Source organism: Equus przewalskii, chromosome 11, assembly GCF_037783145.1.
Source record: "Equus przewalskii isolate Varuska chromosome 11, EquPr2, whole genome shotgun sequence".
NCBI classification, from domain to species: domain Eukaryota; kingdom Metazoa; phylum Chordata; class Mammalia; order Perissodactyla; family Equidae; genus Equus; species Equus przewalskii.
Window position 1 is genome coordinate 26286088 of NC_091841.1, and position 6237 is coordinate 26292324.

Genomic DNA, 6237 nt, shown 5'->3' on the forward strand with positions numbered 1-6237 from the left:
AATAAAACAGATCAAATTTCTGCCTTACTTCAACTCTGTGGGGTTTTTTCCCAAAATCTGTGAGCCAAGTCTAATCATGAGAAAACATCCTAAAACCAAAACTAAGGAACTTTCTGACCAGTACAATACTCCCAACCAGTACTCCTCAAAAGTGTCAAGGTCGTGAAAGGCGAGACTGAGAAACTGTTGCAGATTAGAAGGGACTAAGGAGCCAGGACAACTAAATGCCACATGATGCCCTGGATTGAGTCCTGGAAGGGGAAAAGGACATTAGCGGAAAAACTGTTGAAGTGGGTGCCAGCCAGTTTGCCCAGGGCTGAGAGGACTTCGGGGGTATGGGACTTTCAGTTAGAAAACCAAACCAGTCAAGTCTTGGGCTCTTGGGAGCCCTACTAGTGAAATTCAAATAACATCTGTAGATTTGTTCACAGTTTTCATCAATTAGTTTTGATAAGTGTCCTATGGTTGTGTGAGACGTTAACATTAGGGGAAGCTGGGTGAAGGGTATGGGATAAAATCACCAAGGACTGAGTTCTGGGGTACGCCTTCCTGTAGAGGTTGGGAGACCCAGAGGAACCAGCAAAGGAGTCTCAGAGAGATGGGAGGAAAACCAGATGAGCATCTGACGCTGAAGAAGACCGTACACCAAGGCAGAGGCGGGATCGATAGTGTCAGATGCGGCTCCCAGGTCAGCGAGCTGAGCACCGAGCACTGACCGGTTGTAACTCTATGGGACTCCCTGGTGACCACATTAAGAGCAGTTTGGGAGCAAAAGCCTGAAGTTCTTGGGCTCGAGAAAAATGGGAGGAGAGTGGAGACAGTGATAATACACAACTCTTTCAGGGAGCTCTGCAGCAAAGGGAAAGAGAAAAATAAGACTGCAGTTGGGAAAGGAAGAAGGTCAAAGCGGGTGTGTCGTTGCGTTGTTTAATGAGAGAGCTGCAGGGCTGATGGCCTTGGACGGTGGAGGGAACGGGAGTTCCCCAGGGACAGGTTTGGCCTCTGCTAGGAGCGTGAGCAGTTTATCCACAATAACCAGAGACACGGCAGAGTACGTGGCCTCACTTGGCTTCTTTAATTTCCTCCAGGAAACAGGAAGCCCACTTGGTCTCCCTCCCTCCTTCACACCTTTGCTCAAATGTCACCTTCTCAATGAGGTTGACCCAGACCTGACCAGCTCACTTAAAATCACACTCTCCACCCCACATCGCTCTTTCAATCCCTCCACCAATCCGCTCTACTTTTTTTTTTTTCTCTAACGCATTAATTAACACCTTCTAGAACAGGGTTTCTCAACTTAGGCAATGTTGACATCTAGATAATTCTTTTTTTTTTTTAAGATTTTATTTTTTTCCTTTTTCTCCCCAAAGCCCCCCGGTACATAGTTGTATATTCTTCGTTGTGGGTCCTTCTAGTTGTGGCATGTGGGACGCTGCCTCAGCGTGGTTTGATGAGCAGTGCCATATCCGCGCCCAGGATTCGAACCAACGAAACACTGGGCCGCCTGCAGCAGAGCGCACGAACTTAACCACTCGGCCACGGGGCCAGCCCCTGGATAATTCTTTGTACTTGGGGGCTGTCCTGTGCACTGTAGGATGTTTAGCAGCATCCCTGGCTCCTACCAACTAGATGCCAGTAGAACCCATCCCCCTGTTGTGACAACTAGAACTGTCTTCAGACATTGCCACATGTCCCCTAGGGGGCAAAATTGCTCCTAGTTGAGAACGACTATTCCAGCATATAATATAACTTACTTCTTTGTTTATTTTTGTCTCCCACCAACAAAATATAAGCTCCACGAGGACAGAGAATGTGTCAGTTTTGTTCATCGATGTGTCTTGTGTGCCTAGAATAGTGTCTGGCACACAATTGGTGTTCAACAAGTATTTGCTGAATAAATGAGTCTATTCATGCAAAGGAGTGATTGTACAATTGACCTGGAATTTAGACTGTGTGAGGAGGGACCTGAGGACACCAAGGGATGAGGAACAGCAAAAGTGTGGCAAAATCAATGGATGGTAGATTCCAAAGAGGTCAAAAGTTTCTTGGAGTTGGGATGCTGGAGAGAGCTGGAAAGATAGGGGTGTTGGTTACAGAGTGGGATGCTTGAGACTGAGATTATGGGAGAGGGTTTTCGTGTTGGCAATGAAAAGATCTAGGGTGGTGCTTCCAGTACAAACATAACAGGAGTCGCATGTGTCATTTAAAAATTTCTAGTAGCGGGGCCGGCCCCGTGGCCGAGTGGTTAAGTTCACATGCTCCACTTCAGTGGCCCGGGGTTTCGCCAGTTTGGATCCTGGGTGCAGACCCAGCACCGCTCATCAGGCCATCCTGAGGCGGCATCCCACGTAGCAGAGCCAGACGGACCTACAGCTAGAATATACAACTATGTACTGGGGCTTTGGGGAGAAGAAGAAGAAGAAAAAAAGATTGACAATAGATGTTAGCTCAGGGCCAATGTTTAAGAAAAAAAATTTCTAGTAGCTACATTAAAAAAAGTAAACAATGGGGCTGGCCCCGTGGCCGAGTGGTTAAGTTCGCGCGCTCTGCTTCGGAGGCCCAGGGTCTCGCCAGTTCAGATCCTGGGTGCAGACACAGCACCGCTCATCAAGCCATGCTGAGGCGGCGTCCCACATGCCACAACTAAAAGGACCCACAACTAAAAACACACAACTCTGTACCGGGGGGCTTTGGGAGAAAAAAGAAAAATTAAAAAATCTGAAAAAAAAAAGTAAACAGTGACATTAATTTTAATAATGTATGTCCAAAATGTTATTTCAACTTGAAATCAACATAAAAATTATTAATGATAATTTATTTTTTTTCCACACTAGGTCTTCGATAGCTGGTGTGTGTTTTATACTCACAGCACATGTCAATTCAGACTAGCGGCATGTCAAGTGCGCCGTTGCCACATGTGACCGGTGGCTCCCATACAGGATGCTCTGGCTCTCCAGTATGGCTATGGGAATGGGGGGCTGGGGTAGGATGGAGGACAAGGTCACGGAGGTAGAGGGGTCCAAGGAACTATATCGAAGTCTCTAAGAATTAAAATAGGAATTGGATGGAGAGAGTGACAGCAAGCCAGGAGCCAGAATTATTGAGAAATGCGCCATCCATGGGTTGGGCAATGTCAGAAACAAAGTGGGTGGTATAAGCTGATAACTGGAGTTCAAACCTGAGTGTTTGAGAGGAAGGAGGGAGGAGGATGCCTGTAACTGGCGATGAGGATGGAGGAGCACGCCTACCCCACCTCCAGGCCCAGGGGCATGAGGGGCGGGGGAGTCTGTGGGATGAGAGAGGGGAGCAATAGGGACCTCAGGGAGGGCAAGGGTTCTGCTAGAGCAGGAGGCTTGAGGCCTGCAGAAGGGCTGAGGACACAGGGGACTTTGCTGAAGCTGGACCATGGACTCTAGAGGGCACAGTGGACAGCTATCACGAGGAGAGGGTAGAGATGGATCAGCAAAGGGGATGGCCAGGGCTGTGGAGAACCCAGGAGGCCAGAGTCCCTTGAGGTGTAGCTGAGCATCAGGGAGAAAAGGCAGGACCAGTTCTGATGGTCGCGAGGCAGGGGGTGGGGTGGAGGGCCAGCCGTGTGAGGGCACAGAGGGCAGGAGTGCCCCCAGGGGTACGAAGTGTCCCGAGGCTCCAACTTGATTCCACTGATGGAGGCAAGGAGGCCAGGGGAGCGCGGTCCACCGACACACACGTATGGGTATGTATGGAGCATATTAGCCTAAAGTGACGTACGGGTGAACAGAGCCAATCAAAGGGGAATTCAGCCCCTAATTGTTTTACAAAAAAGAAATTTGTGTATTATTGTAATTAACTTAAAATAGTATCAGCTACGTGATATTCTTGACAAAAAAGTTAAATCTGAATTTAATGAGGAAACAATCAGACAAATGCAAAATACAAATTGTTCTACCAAAGAACTGGCCTGGACCCTTCGAAAATGTTAATACCATGAAAGACAAAAAAAAACAAAAGGTGGCAGTGGAGAGTTGTTCTGGATTAAAGGACACTTAAGAGACAAGACAGCCTAATGCACATGTGGTCGAGAACTGGATAGTCAGTTTTTCATAAATGCTATAAAGAACTTTTTTTTTGAGGAAGATTAGCCCTGAGCTAATTACCGCCAATCCTCCTCTTTTTGCTGAGGAAGACTGGCCCTGAGCTAATATCCGAGCCCATCTTCCTCCACTTTATATGTGGGATGCCTACCATAGCATGGCATGCCAAGCGGTGCCATGTCCTCACCCGGGATCCGAACCGGCGAACCCCAGGCCGCCGAGAAGCGGAACGTGTGCACCTAACTGCTGTGCCACTGGGCCAGCCCCTATAAAGAACATTTTTGACACAACTGTGTCACAGCCTGGGTGGCTTCAACGATGGAAATGTATTGTCCCGCAGTTCTGGAGGCTGGAAGTCTGAGATCGAGGTGTTGGCTAGTTGGTTCTGTCCAAAGGCCGTGAGGGAGCGCTTGTTCCAGCCTCTCTCCCAGCTTCTGCTGGTTTGTTAGCGATCTGTGGCGCTCCTTACCTCGTCAGAGCATCACCCTGATCTCTGTCTTCATCTTCACGTGGCATTCTCCCTGCGTGTGTGTCTCTGTGTTCAAATTTCCTCTTTTTTAAAGGACACCAGTCCTACTGGATCGGGGGCCCACCCTAATGACCTCACCTTAAGTAATTACATCTGCAGTGACTCTACTCCAAATAAGGTCACCTACTGAGATCTTTCGGGTTAGGATTTCAATATATGAATTTTAGAGGGCCACAATTCAACCCATGACAGATAGTATATTAGATAATATTGTTGTATCAGTGTCACACCTGTTTAGACAATAACGGTGGCTTCTGGTGCCTCCTTATTCTGAAGAGATGCCTGTGAAGTATGTAGGTGTGAAGTTCAAGATGTCTGCCACTTACTTTCAAATGGTAGCAAAAGGTCCGGCCCCATGGCCTAGTGGTTAAGTTCAGTACGCTCTGCTTCAGTGGCCTGGGTTCAGTTCCCGGGAAGGGACCTACACCACTTGTCAGCAGCCATGCTGTGGCAGAAACCCATGTACAAAATAGAGAAAGACTAGAGCAGATGTTAGCTCAAGGTGAATCTTTCTCAAGCAAAAAGAGGAAGATCGGCAACAGATATTAGCTCAGGGCGAATCTTCCTCAGCAGCAAAAAAAAAAAAAAGTAGCAAAATCCATGGTACGCATATATGTAGATATGGGTAGATATGGAGGAAAAGCTAAAGCAGCCAATGTCAGCAATCGGGGAATCTAGGTGAAGAGTACAGGGAGTTCACATTCTTCCAATATTTCTGTAGGTTTGAAATTTGTCAACATAAAACATTCAGAGAAAATTCTTTAAAAATGTGAAAATCTTTTGGCTAATTTATCACGGGGGAAGGGGCCATTTCTTCAATTCAGTGAGGACGGCTGGAGGGCGCTCTCTTTGGGCTTCTACATCTCAACAGGCAGAGCAAACATCTGAACAGGCCAAAGGGATTTTACAGTGATTATCTCAGCAAAGTCTCACCAGAACCTCCCATGAAGTGGGTTTTCCCATCCCTACTGACCGAAGGGGAAACTGAGGCTTAGAGAGGTCGGATAATTTGCCCCTGACTGCACAGCTGGACCAGAACCCAGGTTGTCTGATTCCAAACGCTGGGCTCCTAACCAGGCCCTGGGATTCCAGGGGCACCCTCCAGCCCCCAGCCCCCAGCAGACATGACACCCGGGCCCCTTCTTGGTCCTTTCCCCAGCTCTAGGGCCTGCCATGAATCTCAGGGCATAGGCAGCAGCCCCCAGGCCTGATCCCAGGGCACAGGCCTTACCCCCCTTCCTACCAGCTCAGCCTCAAGGCTGGGTCCTGCCCAGTCGCGGACACCTAAGCTGAGAGCAAGTGAGACCCGCACCTTTCCAGCAGCCTCACCTTGGGAGGCAGCAGGATGTGCCCTCCAGGCTCATTTCCACCCTTCTCCACCAGCTCTGTGTCCCCAAGGCTGCCACCTGTGGCCTGTGGAGCTCTAAGGTCCTCTGGCTGCTGCTGGGGTTTGGACAAAAGGAGGCAGGAGATGGGAGGGAGGAGAGGGCGTGGAGGAATTTACATCCTGGGCTGCCTTCCTGCTCGGCCATGGCCAAGTTCTGCTGAGAGCCACAGCTCCTGTCAGGTAACACCACTGCCTCTTCCTGCCCGGCTGACCTGGGGCTGGTAACGGCTGCCCACAGCTGCCAGGGT